This window comes from Falco rusticolus, chromosome 7 (genome assembly GCF_015220075.1).
Source record: "Falco rusticolus isolate bFalRus1 chromosome 7, bFalRus1.pri, whole genome shotgun sequence".
Lineage (NCBI taxonomy): Eukaryota > Metazoa > Chordata > Aves > Falconiformes > Falconidae > Falco > Falco rusticolus.
The window spans coordinates 68760716-68779435 of record NC_051193.1 but is presented as its reverse complement, the minus strand read 5'-3'; the positions used below and the strand labels follow the sequence as shown (position 1 = coordinate 68779435).

At 40.2% G+C, this 18720-nt stretch overlaps 1 protein-coding gene across 2 annotated transcripts in view; it reads right to left on the bottom strand.

Annotated features, from left to right (window-relative positions):
- Positions 1–18720, bottom strand: part of FLRT2 (fibronectin leucine rich transmembrane protein 2) — a 63284-nt gene that overhangs the window by 6180 nt on the left and 38384 nt on the right. The window lies entirely within an intron of this gene.

Genomic DNA, 18720 nt, shown 5'->3' with positions numbered 1-18720 from the left:
TGTACTCTCACAGTGTTTCAAATCCTAAAAATAAAACATTTTACAAACCTAAAACTAAACCATTTAACTGGAAATTTTTGCTCAGGTATTCTTTTCTTTTGCAGAACCACTGACTTCAATGAATGCTATTCACTGATGCCTGACAGAGTAGGCTCTGGGCTGTACTATTTAATCACACTCCATGTTTTCTTCATTTCCTACCAGACTCTGGAATGTTCTGCTTCTATTTCTGTAATGCCATTATGTATATTCTTCAACTTAATGCACACTACCAGATTATTGCACTTTACTACAGTGAATTAGCTACTTATGAGGAGAGTCTTTTAAATAAGTATGGTAATCCACAAACACAAGATAACCTGCTGTAAGGCATGTATTTGCTAAAACTATCATCCTGATACTGTTTCTGATGTGAACTGTGCTGTCAACAGACTTCAGAATTAGCTTTCCACTAAATGAAACAGGCTCACATCTGCTAAGTTAGTGTTTTAGCATATCAGCTCAAACTACAGTAGCTTTGCAGGAAAGCACTTTCTTTGAAACATAAAGGTTAGATACTTTTAATTCTGCTACGCAGTTGTCTGTGAATGGCTACATAAACAAGTTTGTTAGCTTTAGCATAGACGAGCTCTTTAAGGTGTATTTTTGGCTTGTAAGTGTAATTTTTAACTTTTACATTCCCAGCTACTATTTATTATTCAGATCTATAACCAAACAACTCTCTAAAGCATGCAGTGAAAGATACTGTACTGTATGATGATGTCTTGTTGTATGTTGTTTCCATTGACTGAAAACAAACGCTGCATTTTTCGTACTTGAACCTACTGAAGGATATAAACCCTGCCAAGTACCAAGCATGTGTAGATCTGTGTCTTGAATAGCAGTTACATAAGCACAGTATTTTTCCAGATTTTGTTTGCCCAAATCAAAACTCATTGGCTGGGATTTCAGCAAAATGCAATTTCAGTGAACAGAAATCACGTTTAAAAATCTTTTCCCCTTTATTTAAGCAGTTTAAAAACCATCCAGGTAATTCAGAAAGAAATGTAATTCAGGAATACGTGAAAGCTTGTTCTTCTGCCACAGCTGTGCAGTTCATGACACGTCCCAAATGCTGCTTTTGGGAAGCCTATGGACTGACAGTGTAGGAAGTCTCTTCAGGACTCAAAACTGTTGTAACCCTGCAACCTTGCACTTGCAGATTACTATACTTATTTGGAGCACCATCGAATATCAGCCTCAAGGCTAGAATGGTTGGAGATAAATGTGAGAGCCTGAAACGTCCTGTAGCTTATCATTATAAATTCAAATGGTAAATGTACGTATACTGTAATGTAGCCTATAATGTGTGTTGTCCTTTTCTGGAAACGGTACAATTAGCCACCCTGCTGTTTAAGGTTTTCTCTCTCGCAGGCATATTTCAGTCAAGAGTGGGTTCTTTTCAATTATGTAAGATGACGTGATACTGTAGAGAAAGTCTAACAGGATTACATTCTAACATGAGCCTAACTGTGACAGTTTATCCGCCTTTAATATGGCCTGGCTCCCATCTGCATCATACTGCTCTGATCCATCGTGACACTGGCTTTTTAAAATAAGAAAGGATGTGCAGAGCCTCCTCTGAGGTGCTCGGTACCGCACAGAGTAATAACAGTGATTCTCCCACTCCCTTTCCATCATCAGGGACAGACGGCCTGTACCTCCTCACAGGGTCAGTATCTTGCACTGAGCTCTCTTTTGATTGTAAGTCCGATTGCTGATGAGGTTTTATTTGGCTCCTGGGTATGATAGACAGCCCAGCTGAGGACATGCAGCTACAGGCAGCTGCAGCTCCTGGTTTGCTGGGAATCTCCTAAGGAGGGAATGCCGTATTAAAACTGATTTATGCACGCACCTTCTTCTAGGACTCTGCCCAGAGCACCTCTCACCTAAGTAAATGTGGCATATGAATAAAAGATTTCAGTAATGATTCTAGCATATTGGGTCAAACACGCAGCATTTCTCATTAGATATTACCAGTAAAAGAGCTTTGACTGGACAGTCACTTAAGCATATCAGCACTTTGGAAACTGGCACGCTGGAGTTTTTCTCTTTATTCTTACATGGGTTTTGCCCTTAGAAATCTATTAAAACTTTCCTACTGCTTTCTCCCTTTATAATGGTGAGAAATGGAGTCTTTTTATTAATGGCAGTATCCTAATTTCCAGCTATCTGTCCTTAATAAACCAGTGCTATAAAACTCAGTGCAGAAGATAAGCGTTGGTAACTACTGTTGATTGTATTAAGCAAGAGCACAAGGACAAATCAAATTAGATATTTATGACTTCAGGATTGACTGCAGTGTAATCTAAGGAAGGAACGAGGAAGCAAAGATACAACTGAATATGTTTAAATAATATTTTTGGGAAAAGCTTTACCCCAGTAGTCTTTTAAAACTGTTTATTAATACCTCATAGTAGTGGTCATAGTTGCAGTATTTTTCAGCAAATCTCACCGCTTTTCCTAGCAGTTCACCCACTGCTCATAGTGCCACGTAACACAAATTTCAGCAAATCACTAATGCAAAAGTGAGTTGTGTCCCTGTATTAGAAATCTCTACCCCAAAGACTTTAAAAGGATTGAAGAGCTGAACAACCTGCTTGATTTGAAAAAGAAACTCTGTGATGGAAAATCTTCCTCTGCGAGTTCCAGAAGGCTGGAAAAGCTGAAACAGTTTGTTCTTTAGCAAATTGCCAAAATGAAAGGCAGGTAGAGTAATTGAGCTTTCTCCCCATTCCTGCCATGTTGGCTTCCTTAAAGCAAGCTCTCTGTTTCCAATATTTTTACAAGAACTGAACGGAGTCTCTCTGCAAATGAACTGATCACTTGCAGAAGTGGAGTTTTGGAAGTGGAGGAATTAAGGGTATTCCTTAGCTCCATGATTGTAAATCTTGGGGAATTGACTCATAAACTACAGATGGCAGTGCCTCTGCATGTTGTGACTCCAGGCGGTTCTAAATACCAGTCTAGGAAGAGAAGGACAAGGGTGAGGGAACCTGCCACAACTAATTTAAAATTAAAGAAATTAACAAGCAAAAGCGTCAATAATGACACGTCTTCCCATCACCACCTTGTTAATTTCTGTTTCTATTTTTTTGCCCTGTACACTTGATTTCTATTATTTCTCACTATATCCTCCTTGGAGCACAAGCAATGTCTTCCAAGTGTCTAGGATATTTCCTGTCTTACTGCAGCCAGGATATTAAATCCCATTAGGATTTAAGGAATGATATAATAAAGTTAGAGAAAAGTACATTGAAACAGATGAGAACATATGCATACGTTTTAGGTGGCCATGTCTGAAAATTTGGCTCAGTGGCCTGAGTTCCTGACATCAATGGAAATATTCCCTTTCATATCTTAAGAGGAGTTTCTGATCAACATATTCATCTCACTGTCTTTTTTCAAGCCTGTCTTATTTAAATTCTCTTTTGGCATGACTGATGCTAGCTGGAGAAGGACAATTCTGGCGTGGTGTACTGGATAAAAATTTCAAATTTGTTTTTGTTCAACACTGAAACTTAACAGCTCCTTTAAGATATTTTGATTAAAGATATTTAAAGGCTGAAACACCTGGCTGCAAGTCAGGAAGGTGAAAGTTTTGTTAGTGCCCCTTTCACTGGTCAGAATCATCCACACAACTTCAAGCTTCAGTCACCCTGCTGTGCATAGCCACGAAATAATTTCGCTTCATTAAACAAACATGTTTCAATAATTCATATATTACTGCAAATGCTACTCAATCATAAATTTGTGGTATCTAGGGAAAAAAAAACAACCAACAACCCACTAGCAGCCTGCTTATGGAACCCTTTCCCCCCTCACTGACCACCATTGCCTCCGTGGCTGTGTCTATGGTGTCTCTTCCCGACATGCAGTGCCAGGCGAGGTCCCTGTGGCTGCCTGGGAACCTATTGATGTCCAGGAGAGATAACAGATTAAAGGGAGGAGGCAGCATATAGAGCACAGCCTGCGTATGGATACTTACAGCCCTATAAGCACAGGAGTTTTGTGGTGCTCCTGAAGCCAGGTTATCCGTCTTCATTAGTCTTCCCATGTTTTGTATTAAGGCTATTAAATTTTCAGAGGGAATCAAATTAACAATGCTTGGCTATCCTTTCCTTCAAGGAATCCTGAAAATAATCAAAAATAGGTCCTAGGAATCCAAGGTTTTGGATGGGTTTTTTTCTGATATTCTAACCATCCAGCACCACTTTTCCTAGCAGTTCATCCATTGCTCATGGTGCCATGCAACATAAACTGAAAGGCAAGAAAAACCAAAACCAAATGGTCATATCCACTCTTTTTTGCAACTACCAGTCAGTGATTTTCATTTAGCACAAAACCATTTGGTGTAAATTTTCTTGGCTTTACTGCAGATCAAGGTCATAATCAAGTCATAATCTTACTCTACATAATTATAATATACAGTTAAGTACACAGCTATTACATCTGGAATTGAATGACAACCAGAAAATAAATCTGATTCCATTCCTCTGAAACCTAGTACAGAGTTCCTAGTGCTTAAAGAAAAAAGCCCCTGTATTTCTATCATCCGGTAACAAAAAATAATTATGGACTAATACCTGACAAATCCCTTTTTTTCACATAAGTAGAGCTGACATCTACACATGAATGAATATTTTGGCTTTTTTTTAGCTGATTAGAGCCTTAGGTGATGGTTTACTGCTTACGGTTCTCTGTGAGTTATGCGAGTTTGAACTTTGTGTTCAAAATTTAGTATGAGGCTATAATCTCTGCATCAAAGGCACAAAAAAAATGACCCAGAGGAACCAAAATGCTTTTAGAGGAAGCCCTTCTGTGTGCTTGCTGCTGTGGCTGCTCCATAGTTACGGGTGTGTATTATGTAAGAAGAAGAGGTAAAAGGAAGAAAATGAGGTGAGGTGGAAAAGAAGAAACCATCCTTGTTGCCGCCTTCTAAAGTGAATATCGATGTCAGGAGAATGATCGGTAGCTAGTCCTGGAAGGAAACCATAAAGTGTCTCTGTACACTGTTACAGACACTATGAAGTCTATATGGACAGCTTTTGGCAGAGACAGACCTTATTGCCTTTGCAATACTGTTAGCAAAATGATTCAGCAAATGTACACAAATGAGTTCTTCCCTCATGTTCTTTTCTGCTCTGATGAGGACACCTGGTTTTGCCTCTCAGTTTGCACTTATAATTATTCTCAACAGCTCAGATCAAGCAGCCTGCTGAAGGCAAGTGAAATGGGTTTGGATCTGCCTTGGTGGAGGCAGAAGAAAGTTTAGAGAGTGGTACATCTTGCAGCAACGGGTCTAAAGACGTCATTCGCCATCCTTCCCCCCTTGCTCTTCCTTAACCTTCTGCTCCTCCAAGCCTTTTATCTTTTTCCAGCTACATTCCTGCAAATTAAGAAGCAGACACATTTCCCTGAAGGTTGCAAGCTTCAGGAAATCCCTTTCTAAAAGGCACGATATTATAATGAACAAAAGCTTTGTCTCTGGAAATCTGGGTGGTGTGCAGGCTCTTGTCAGCCACCAGGAATCTGGGCAGCCCAATTCCTGAGCGCCAGGAGGGGGAGCCAGGACCGCAGGAAATCTTGAATAAACAAATAAACGAATAAATCTGGGACTCGTTTTCTTCCCACTTTGTCCATGCCCACACAACATGCACACACTTCTCTTTCCTCACAGATGTCTGGGGTCACCAGTGACTGCTGGCTTGTTTGACAGCATCTCTGTTACACGCCTGACAACCCGTTTGAGCAGTGCAGCACTTTGTTTCTGGGAAAAGTAATATTTCTACATGGTAATAATGAGCATTGAATTTATGTACTTCATGGTTCAAGACACTTTTTATTTGTGAGTTACTACAGAGTGCAATTATTGCATAGGTATGAGGAGGCATGCAAGAGAGGAGGAGGAAAGGGAGTTAGCAAAGGGAAAAAAGGTTTGTGAGGGATACAGCTCAGGTACAACAGATTTGTCTCCTTTTACCGATTACTAGGAACCAGTGACGGGTCAAAAGAGAGAACAAACTGCAAGACAATCACTGGGGTGACCACTTCCCTCTGGGAAGCAGGGCTGAAATAGCTGCAAGAACAACAGCATTAATGCCTCGGGTGGAACCATGAATTCAAGGCTGCTTTCATCCCTCTGGGCACTGTCCTGTGCCAAGCATCCTGCTCAGCTTCTCAGCCTTGTCCCTAAGTGGGCACTGAAATGCCAAGGTTCAGCTGCGGAGAGTACAGCCTGTCTGGACTAAGGTATCTTCATTCCTGCCTTTGCTCAACAGTTACTTATTTATGACACAAGGAAGTTATTCTCAAAATTTGATGTTGCATAACTTCATCAAGACCATATCACCTGTGATAAGTAATAAACCTCTAAACCTAGAAACATCTGTGTTTCCAGTCCATGACAAAAAACCTCATGCCTGTTCATGCACACAGCTGCCCTATAGGTCAATACAATTTTTGTCATAGTCGATATATGTCAGGAAATATGACTGGTTTTAGTAATAAAAAACAGAAATGAAAGGCTATAGAACATCTAATGGAAAACATCAAAGAAATAGCGCATATCCTACTGCAGGCTGCACTAGTGCTCACTGTTGTGCCATTCATCCAAATTTATCTTTTTGGTTGTTATACCACCCAGCCCAATCTGAACCCCTGTCTGCATGGATTATTCTTGCATAGACCTTTGTTATTGATCATTTCAGCTTCTGGCAGACCCGGAAGGAGAGTTCTAGAAATGGAAAACTGCCTCTAAGGACTTTCTGCCTGTGGAGTCCTGAATTCTAATGTAGGAATCATCAAAACGTGCTATTTCAGCTAATGGTAGCTGTCAGAGTAAAAGGTAATGAGGACACACATTTAAAAAACAGAATCTTTAATTGCCTCTGCACAAGCAGGTAGGACTCCCTCACAGAACACAAGGGAGAAGGAAACATGCAGAATTCCAGGTTTTTCACCAACATGAGCTTCTGAGTTGTATAGGACTTCAAGGCAGCCCAAAGTCATTGATAGCCCAAGCATGTGTTTATAAAGAAATATCCCTGCTTTCATTACAAAATCGCTGATTGTTGAAAATTTACTCCAGATGGTGACCATCATGATAGTTTCACTCCAGCGGGCAAAGAGGAACAGATGATCACCTCCAGGACTCATATTAAATGGAGTATTGCACCTACTAGCAAAGGGCTATTGGTGTCTTTATTAACCTTCCCCCAAGGCCTAGTCTAATTCCTCACCAGTCTAATGCTGCGCTGTTCAAAACTTAACAAATCTGTCAAAAAGTGAGAACGATCTATTTAGTATGGTAGTGAATTAATTACCTAGTCTTTCATCCCCAAAGAACTGATCTCATCTCTTAGGTGAAATAGTTTTGATGGATCTCATCTAGGGCTCAATAAACTCAGCAATGTACTATGTGATGATGTAAAGCTGGATTGAGAAAGTTGGAAATGGCAGATGAAAAGAATTTTACATGAGGAGCTATCTGGAACGTTTCAACAAAATGCATTTTCATTAAAATATACGATTTAACTGAAGCCAAAACCTTTCATGGAGATTTGTCAGTTTTGATTATGTTTTCAATAGGACATGTGCCTGAGGTCCAACGCTTTCTCATCGTTTATGACCAGAGGCAGAGAGAGAAAAAAGGATAAAAGAAGAGTGAGAAATTGACCTTTTTACCCAAAAAGGTAAGTTTTGACACAATTTCATGTCATGACAGCATTCATAAAATAGTGTTTACATTCCACATTTCAAAACCATGAAAGCTGTTGTGGAATTATCTGCCTCTGGACAGCTGCACTTAACATAGTAAAATGGAAAAAAAAAAGATATATTCTTTGTTTGCTTTCTTGACCCTCTCCCAGAGGGCTTACAGCTTTCTGTGACAAAAACTGGACACGTCTGTTTGAGAAAAAACTAATAACACTAAACAAATTTAAAATAATTCCCCTTTTGGAACACAAATGTTCTGTACTTTGTTTAGCATAATGCATTTTGTACTAAGAAAAAATGAAGGCAACCTGCTGTTTCTTTGCAAGCAAATTGGTCCCTACCTATAAATTATTCTACACTGCGAAGCAAACAGTTTGCTTTTATCTAGAGATATGTGGGCAGCCTGGCAAAACGTCTGTGGATAATTTGAAAAAGCTGCTTTTAGTGACCTAAGTGACTAAACATTGCTTCTGTGGAGACAACATCTTGACACATTTTAAATGTGTTGCATGGCGCTACATCATTGATGAGATTCTGCATGGTGTCACATTACCTTGTGGGGTATCATTCATTTGGGGTCTTAGGCAAATGAGTGTGGGCTGCCATGTTCTTATCTTCCCTATTTGTAGCATATGGTCCAGGGAGAAAATATGGCACTAGCTGCCCCTCAACCTCTCAGGCACCTTGATACAAGTAAAGCTGAAAGTGTCATCATACGTTCATCTTTCCAACAAAGCCAGATGGAGATCTCTCCTTCCCCTTTTAATATTACTTAGCATGCTGCTCCTTCACAGTACTAAGAACTACTCCATAAACACTGCTAAGGAGCTATCAAGAAAGATTAATAAAGTTGTTTGCACTCTAACTGCTTCAGAGAATCTGTCCTGTATGGTGTAGTCACTTATGGGGCCACTGAACAAAAGATGTTCTGCAGCTAGAGAACAAATCTTGCATATATGACACAGCCCCTGTAACAGGCAAACAAGGTTATCAATCAGTTGTTTTTAAAAACCACTGCCATTCAGATAGCCAGTTGCCAGAAAAGGGGAAAGATATTAAAATGATGGATGAAGAACATACAGTTAAGCCTGTGAAACCCCTATTCTGCTAAATAGTTTAATTATTTATTCACTGTACAATATCTCAGCATCAATAGCGCCTGACAAGGGTCTAGGGATCTGGATTTTTTATCTTTTCCCAGTGATCCAATTACACTTTCCTGTATGCACAGGTGGAGAAAGTGCAATATTCTCACTACTCCAGGAATGACACTAGAGCACCTCATACAGGAAACACCTTGTGTTCCCACACATCATCAGAATACAAAAAAATACTTATTCTACAGTAATATAAAACACTAAAGAGATAGCAGTACCTATTTTATAACAGTACAAAAACATCCAGCATGTGGTAGCATTCTCTCAAGATCCACTGTTTACCCAGACACCAGTAAAAGCAGTGATTTCCCTTAAAGAGAGAAAAGAAGCACCAGAGGCTGTGGGTGAGCACATTTTGCCAAGGATATGGACCATTTATGGATTATTTTTTCCTCAGTTACTTTTGCTTGTTTTTTCCATTTATTTTTTGCTTGTTTGCATTCAGGATTCTGGTAACTCTCTACGATAATAACTGTTTTCAGTGAGACAGTCCTGTCGTCCCTTTTCAACATTGATGCCCAAGCACACATCCTAAGAATGTACACATCTGAAGAATAAAAGTATTGAGGAAAATTTGACAGGTGGTGGGATTAAAGAAGGTGCTTGGTTCAATGGGGATGTGAATCGCCCAGTCCTGATCGTGACAGCACACTTCTTTGGCACTTCGCTCTGGTTTGGTTCTCCTTTGGTGAAAAGGTACAATACTACATTTCCCCAGCAGTCATTCAGATTTCTTGTTTAACTTCAAAGTTCTTTGAGAAGGGGAGGCTGCATGGGACTGCACATAAATAAACACAGGACAGCTTCAGTTTTAGGTACAAGCAGAAATAAGAATAAGTTAGAAATAGTAAATAGACATTTCTAACGCAATGATTCTCAACCCTGGAATTAAAACCGCAAGATCATGAGAGGTCTTAAGGGATCACAGAGTAATAAACAAAGGCAGTGTCAGCCAGCAAGAGCACTGCTCCTGCAGGATGAAGGAGCACAGATTACATGTTTAAACACTGACTGCAACAGTTTACATCAACCAAGTAACTACTAGCTGCCTTTAATTTCTGGCAGCAGCTCAGTTCCCTGGGGAAGAAAAGACCTAGCAGAAGAAGAAACCGTGTTTACAACTGCAGCTATGATTAAAGTCACTTCTCGGTCTTCCTCCTGCTCTAGTCTTTCCTTGAAGGAGCAGTGATGCTGCCAACACAGGGGGTGCACAAAGACAAAGCAGAGCCAAGTGGACATCATATTTCCAGAAGCTGGAAATGTGCAGTTCCAGCCAGTTTTTCTTCTGCCCCATGCTGATGGCTGCAGGAAAGAATATTCTGTGTGAATGGTTTCACGTGCCATACAGCACTGCAAGTCTTCCGACCATGAACAGAGGAAAGAGGGATACAGGAATGGTAATAAGTCTAATTTTCTCCACAATGCACAGGGAAAGAACCTGCCACCTATGTCTGTTTATGAAGCAGAATAAACCCCTAGTATTATGTCGCAAAGTTTCTATCATTGTATTTTCTCAATAACTGCTCTAAAACTTTTTTTTTTTTAAAAAAGAGCTTATTTCAATTAGGAAGTTCAAAGCCTTCACACTGAATGAATCCTGACAGAGACAGAAGAGAGCACAGAAAGTAATTCAGCTTTGTTTTTCTGCTTCCCCCCTTTGCCTTTGAGGTCTGTGTGTGGTTGCATCAGTGAGATCAAAATTGCCAGCAGGCCCACGGACGATACCTACCAGCAGTAGGGCAGAAACCATAGTCCTCTACCATTAACACTTCACAGTGGGTGTTCTTTAGCTCTGTGCAGACAGCCAACAAGACTTGCACACCACTTAAACTCTCCTAATAGCTTTTAAGTGGGTCCTAAGAGGTGCAGAAGCCTGGAGTTGGCCTTCAGCCCAAAAGCAAATTCCATCTGACGTGTGCCAAAGCATTTCAGGCAACGGATTCCTTATCAATATGTGTCCTTGTGCTACTTTTCAGCACAGTTGTTATTGCAAGGCATCACAGCAGTATTCTTATCAGCATTTTGTGCTTATACAAAACTAGACATCTTGAATGAGTTCAGGAAGGCAGAGAGGCAGTGCACAATAAAACCTGAGAGAGGGCCAGAGGGAGAAATATAAAAAAAAGTGAGATAGAGTTTTCAGCTATTCTACAGGCAGCAGAATACGCCTGCTCAAAAATGCAATTATTGTTTTCTTCTGTTTGCAGAGCACTCTATCTATTCAGGTCACTGCAGGAATCAAATGAGAAGACACTCTTTTATGTTTACTGTGTAGACCTCTGGGTACTTTAAATGGACCTCATAGGAAGATCTGCTGAGGGATCTGGGGGCTTGCTGATGGGTTTTTTGCTTGAACTAAAAACTGAGCTAGGTCCCTAATACGAGTATCTTTGTAAGCATGGGAAATCTGGGATCCTGACCTATGTCTACACCAAAATTTTAGATACTAGAGGCACAGGTTCTTTACTTATACTTTTACTAATAAGTCATATATTTGTTTTAACCCACTGATGTAGAGTATAAAGTTAGTGTTACCTTTACATCCAATCTGTGGTATTTTCAGCAATTTTACCTCTGCTAGTCTGCTGTGACCTCTACATGATCCTTTTGTATTGGGGAATATAAAATTAGGGAACTAAAAAGCAAATCAGCTTTTATAGCCAGGGAAATATTTCTATTGCATACATGCGTAACAGCAGGCATAGGCTTGCACCTTCCTGTTTCATTCATATTGCATACATGCTTGCAGATGTGGCAGAATACCTATGGAGCAAATGAGGAAAAAAACCTCAAAATCTTCTGCTTTATGGTTAGAAGAATGGCAGCAGAGCAGGAAGCAGCCTGGGAAAAGGATTCTGAGAATGGGAGAAGCTGCAGATGTTGCTTTGGTTACACAAAGGAAATGTTCTTATAGAACAAAGCCCTCTTTACAGCACCTCTGTCTTTGCGGTACTGTGTCTGCGTTGTCTTCTGCAGCACATACAGCCTAGACAACAGAAGTGGCACTGAGATTGGAATAAATACGAAGGGGGGGAAGTCACCTGAGCCTTCACACACACACACGCACGCTCACATGCGCGTGTGCACACACACACACACCCCCTTCAGTTTGGATTTGGCAGGAATTTGTTAAGACATTTGACTCCAGATATACCTAGACATCTCTGACCCTTTATAGTCAACAGCTGACCTTCATTCAAAAAGTGGTGTGAAATAATAAAGGACAAAAAATTAAACAGTTGCAGTTATGCCAGAGGACAACAGACTATTCAAATCTCCTAAGAGCTTGAATGAGCTCAGCCCACAGCAGTGGAGTTTGTTTACTGTATAATATTATTTTAGAAATCCTTTCCTTGCTAGTTCAATCAAAATGAACTGCATTTCCTAATACCATACATCCTGAGAGATACTGCCACATGCTCTATCCAAACACAGGCTTAAACTAACCCACCCTGGCAGCAATTATCTTCAAGGCTTTTGAGCCTCTTGGGAAATATTGCCCTCCTCTGTTGCAGTGAAGCAGAAAACCATCTCGCATGCAAGACAGAGAGAGAAGAAATCTGTTTCCACATTGACTGCAAGTATTTTAAGCATTAAACCTCCTCCAAAAAAAAAAATAAAAATTACTCAAATCTTCTGTGTAGGGCTTATATGAAGGAGGAAGACTTGCCAAAGGAAGTGTTCATTATTATTACTAATAACCAACCACTTCTGAAGTACAGATAAGGACTGACTTAGCACTGAATGTTTAAATACATTCACTGTGGCTGTTCTGGTCACTCTCTGAGTTCACTTCCTACAAATCATTGAGCTGCACTATAATGAAAGAAAATATAGGGTGATTTGCATAGGTACCTGTAGCAAATTAATTAAATTCACAGGCACCAGTCTTCACCTGGGAAGCTCCTGACTACCACCACCTGACAACAAGCATGGTATCAGGAATATTCCTGTATGAAAATCATATTTTTAATACTAAAAGCCACTGAGATTCATTAAGTTAGAAAGATATCTTTTTAAAACAGATGATACAAAGTACTCTTTTACACAGCAGATAGCAAAGTGGAATTTGCTGCCACAGGTGTCTGTAGAACAGACAGTTTTACCAGGTTCGAAAAAGGATTCCACAATTTCATGGTTTCTAAACAGGTTCCCTTAAAGAAAAGAGGAAGGGATGTTCATGCTAATATGGCTAGTTCCACCATTTGGGGCACTGCTGGGGTGCGCAGGGGGGAAACAGCAAAAAGCAACTGCAACAATTTCTTGTCTTTGTTGGGGACAAAACACTGAGCTAGACGGAATGTCGGTCTGCCTGAGTTGGGAATTTCTTATGTTTTAGTGAGTCACATTTTATGGTCAGAACTAGGGACTGAGCACCGCAGTGGAAATGTAGCATGCATGGACCTGTCCATTACACTTGCAGAGTATTTGAATCAGAAATTAAACACAGTGCCATCCTGTAATCTATCTGATAGCCTAAAAGTCCTTGACAGCTCAAGTTCTGCATTTTGAAACTCTGGATGGTTGCTAATGACCACAAATATAATATTAAACCTAAACCAACCATTTAATGTCATCTCATTGTTATTTGCTCCTGAGCATTCCAGATGTGGCAGAAAGAAAAAGGGAGACTTCACTGTTCTATTCTGCTTTTGAGGCCATGAGTCTTTAAAGCAAATGCAAAAATAAAATGGTAAAATGATAATGCAGAAATTTTCTTCCAGGGCTGCAGTAAGTTCTAGTTCCCTAAATAGCAATGTCCTGCTTTAGCTTTAGAGGACTGGAAACTTTATAGAGTGAAGCAGTGACCACATAAGGAACTGAAACATATCATCATGTTTTGGACTCTTCTCTTCAATGACCTCTGAACCTTGCCTGTAGAGAAAAACCCAAGCCACAATGTCTGTGTATAGAATTGCACTGCCTTGAAACTCAGACTGTTTTGAGACTAGGGTTTTGGTTTGAACACATCTGTAATTTTTATTTCTCTAAGCTTTGCAGAAACATCATTAAATACTTTTTTCAATTCCATTTGTATTCTTTATATTATATAGATGGGATCTTTCTTCTCAGTCTCCTGCCCAAACTTTGTTGAAAAAGGTCATTAGACCAGCTGCTATATAAAGTCTGTGAACTTGCTAGGTTATATTTTTTCCTTTTTGACTGCTGGGAAGATTGTCAAACAAAGTCCTTTGTAAGAAGGTCTTGCTCACTAGCTCACTTCACCTCCTTTGTGATAAGATACTCTGACAGATCCTCATCTTCCACTAACCTATAGATTCCATAATTTTGGTTGTGCTTCAATGTAAAGAGAACTTAGCAAAAATCTTAGCTCCTCCTAAACTTGATACTTTTCACAAACAATACTTCAGAATAAATATAGTGATTTTTAAAAAAAAAAAAAAACAAACAAAAAACAAACACCAAAAGCAGAGGATATCCACGCTTTTACTTCTTCTGATCCTTCACTCAATTTCATCCCATCAACACCAGTAATACCTCAGCACCCATGCAGATAGATCCCTCTGCGCTTTTTGTAGATGAACGATTCAAAAACTTCTACTCTTCTCTGCCATTGTTAACATAAGTAATAACAATCACATTTTTAAAAGTTTATTTTCTAAGAAATAAATATTTTTCTGCTGTTTGAAAGTAATAAAGTAAATAAAATAAATTCCAGAGATGGTGTTTTGACAGCTATGGTCCTGATAGTAAATGCTTGGTAAGAGCAAGCAAGGCTTGCTTATTTATTCCTTCTCTAAAACATGCAGTTACAAATTTGTGATAAGAAATGAGAATTTCCTTTCCATGCTGTATTTGCAGTCTCTCTCTGAGAGGGTCAGCTCAGCTTTTGCAGCAGCTGCAGCAAGACATAACAAACACGATCTGACAGTGTTAACACAGCCACGAAGGATCAAACATTGCTTTATTGCTACAGGATAATTATATCCTGCGATCTGTTGGGCACAGTCATACTTGTCACTGCATACATTATTATTCACCTTCTGATTGTCCTTTCTAATCCAGACTAGGTCGGTAGTGTCCAGCCATCGGTCATTAGAATGGGTGATGAGTATGGCAAAAAATGAGCTGGTAGCTTGAGGCTATTCCTTAGGAGAAGTAGAGTCTGAAACAGTGTGAAGACGAGGCAGTTGCATGCATGATAGTCCTATTTCTCTTTCCTGACTCCTAACCTTTGATTAATTACTGAGCAAGGAGCAGTCAGGCAGACTTCTAAAGGGGGTATTTGGAGAAGTCAGTGTCATTCCACTGATAGAAAATAAGTCTTCAGGATCTCTTCTTTGTAGACATTCCTTTTTCTCTGACAAGATCTTTGGGTGAAAACTACCTTACAGTTGGAAGCAGTCAGTGAAGACAGGACTGAAAATGAGACCATCCTCCTAATGCATAGCAAATAGCATACCCCTGCACCCAGAGAAGCTCTACATGGAGTTGTCTAAGTGCTGAAATAATATTTTTTCCTAAGAAATGCTGTAGTGGCCTGGACAGTGGTTAACATTCAGATCTGCAAGCACTATTCACATCCCTATAAATCACAGAGGTTTGCATCTCAGGGAAGAAAAGCTCAAGTTCTTTTGGACCCACAGGTTCCAGGAGAAGGAGCCATAAAAGAAATGCCAACTGTCTTAAGATTCACAACAAAATCAGAAGTGGCAAGGTTGCATGTCAGAACCTATAATCAGGCATAACACCAGTGGATGTGTTTCTTAAACTCAGTGTGAGCATTAAGTAAATATGACTGATTAATCCAATTATCCCACCTGGCTTCCCACTTGAATATTTATGACAAGTCTATCTCTCCCGAGCATAACAGAAGGTAAAATGAAGCCAAGCACCTAAAAACAGCATCCTCCATCAAGCTGCATGGGTAGCCTGTCCCAGGTATCTCATTACAAAGATGATGAAAACGAACAAGATGAAGTGTCCTCCGCAGGCCTGTGTTCACCAGGCAAAGACACAGGGTTTGTGGCAGTATCACCGGCTTCAGTGGCTTCCCTGAGCCAGTGCCATGCTAGGAATGAAGGAAATTTTCCTTTTCTGATACTTTTTTTTATTTTTTTTAACTTGTCAGGTTTTGGATTTCCATCCTCAAAATAAAGAGTCAAAAGGCCAGGCCTCGTATGTTCACACACTGGCTTTGTGAAGGTATTTTTTTTGGTTATATAATATACAGTTAATTATATTTACCCCAGCGCTCACTTACCCGTGTCAGCCTGGGGTTTGAGAGCTCTGCCCTGGAACGCAGCTCTGCCCCTGCTTGTGAGCAGATGGCTGCCAGCAGGAGACAGGCTAATTCCCGGGTTCGTGGGCCTGGGACTGACCTCCTGGGTCATGGAGTCCAGACCCCCGCTATGGCAGGCATCCCTGCCACTGGAAGGTAACACGTTAGCCAGGAGCTGATGCAGGGTTTGCTCTTCCTGCTGAGAATCCTTTCGTGGCCCTTCCTGTTTTTTCCTGGGAGATAAGGCCTCGCGCTTCAGCTGCTTTTGTTCCCAGGGTTAGCTAACCATCGCTTGCAAAATCGAGGCATGACAAGCATTATTAGCCTTCTCCTGGAATTCAAAGCTTTTTTAGTTTTTGGGCTGGATTGAGAAACTGAAGGACAGCGGCTGTGTATGCTGGGTTCGGCTGTGGATGGGCACGGGGCCACGGTAAACACGGGAACTGCGGGAACCCTTCGGTCTCCTCAGGGGAAACCGCCCCGGCACAGCCAGCACCGAATGCAGCTCAGGCTTTTCCAAGACATGGAGGAGAAGACCCAGTATATGGGCGATAAGGGAGTGAGGCTGAGGGCTTTAGGATCTTACACAAGTGTACTCAGTTGGGAGGTTATCCTGAGCTTTCCTCACGAGGCCTTCTTGCACCCTTGGAGCAGCCCAGAACAAGGACAACCCAGCGTGTCTTAAGCCTCCCTTGGCCTTTGGGATTGGTGTTGCGACGCTAAACAAGGCAATGCCAGGTCTTCCTCGGAGTTAAATAAAGTTGCTTAAGGGTTACAAAGTGAGACGGGAGCACAAGTGAAATTAAAAGTTACAAGTTCCTGTCTCCTAGTCTGCATTCAATCAATGAAACCACATGTTCTCTCTGCTTAGACATCCAGCTTTGAAGACGTGGCCTTTAATGGCCTGAGGTTTGACTGTTCCAGCTTTGTTATTTTGGTTTGTTTTTCCCCTTCAGCCTTTACTACCGACCTCAGACAGAGCCATTCAATGCAAGTACAGGGAAGAAGACTGGTGTAACAGTGGGGAACTCGATTTAATGAAAGCACTTGCAGAAATTCTTTTGTTTATTGAAAGCATGTAAATGGACAGTATGATTTACAAGGTTACAAGGAAACAAGTACACAGCTTCCCCTGATCCTGTGGTTAGGACAGCTTGGAAACTATTGTGCTGTGTGACAGAACAGCACAAACATACAATGCTGAAAGCCACAGCAACTATTCAAATCCATTTTTGTTTTAAGTACCAACTATTAAAGTGACCATGCTGGTTTTACCTTGCTCTCTCTGACAGTGGGTGACAAAAGTCCTTTTAAATGCTGAAAAGTTGCAAGTCTGCTTTTTCTGAATTACAGAGGGAATTTGTCTTTGTGGGTTTTGAATGGCACTGCGGAGCCCAAGCTGAAAAGAATAGTTGCACATACTGTGTCAACCATGCACAGCAGAAAGCAAATATAAAACTGGAAAAGGGAGACCCACTTGAATTGCAGTGCCTAAATTTTATGGTACCCAGGTGTTAACAGAGCCTGAATGAGACATGGTAGAACTCACGGCAGTTATTTTACTTCATGAGCAAAAAAATATACCTCGTGTTGGTAATGCTCCAGGTAGGCAGATTACCCCAATCTTTTGATTCAACAATATTACATGGACAACTACATGCCAAAATTAAATAATCTTTGTGGGTTTTTCACCACTTCTTGCACTTCTATTGACATAGGATTGAATGAACCATCTTAGTCTTCAAATTGAGACAAAAAATTGCCATAGCTAACTGAAAATATCACCTCTTATTCTGTTCCTAGAGTGCTCTTGACTCAAATATGATTTTCTAAAATATATCAGTAATTTTGGAATTATACAATAAAATATTCTGCAAATTACAGCAATGAGGTGGCCTATTATTGAAAGTTTCATTATTTGCAGTTGGTCACATTAGTCATACAGAGAGCTTCTGGTTTCATGTTCAATGCTCGTAATTCCCGTGATTGATTTTCTGCTGGAAATGTTCATAGAGAGATATGTGAGATGAGCTCAACACAACAGCCTAGAATTCACTTTTCAAAGTCTTCTCAAAACTCATGTAAATGTGCCCAAACATCAAGAAAAAAGGTATGCAAATGCATCCCTCCAGTTTTCAGGAATTTCTACTTCCAGGGCCAAATTCTCCATTGATGAAAACAAGCCATTTTATCATGATGGTCCAGCAGAGAACATACTGCACAATATTTTGATATTTTGAACCAGAGTCTGACTAAAAGATTACACAAACATTTTAAGAAATGAGTAAAAAGGAGCTGCATAATTCTTAGCACCTTACAAAAGTTTTTTTGCAGGTTTGCTTCTAAATGTATCTAAGATTTTTGGAAAAATATTTATCTTTAAAAACTGATGTCACAATTTGGTAATGCAATTTGACGCTGTGAATGCTCTTCCTTTCTTAAAAATACCAACCAACCAACCAAATAGAACATAATTCTGACCTTCTTTCCAATGCTGTATGCTAATACGTTAGAATGACATCTAGTCCTGTATGCTTTCTCAACAAAAGTAGCAGAGAATAA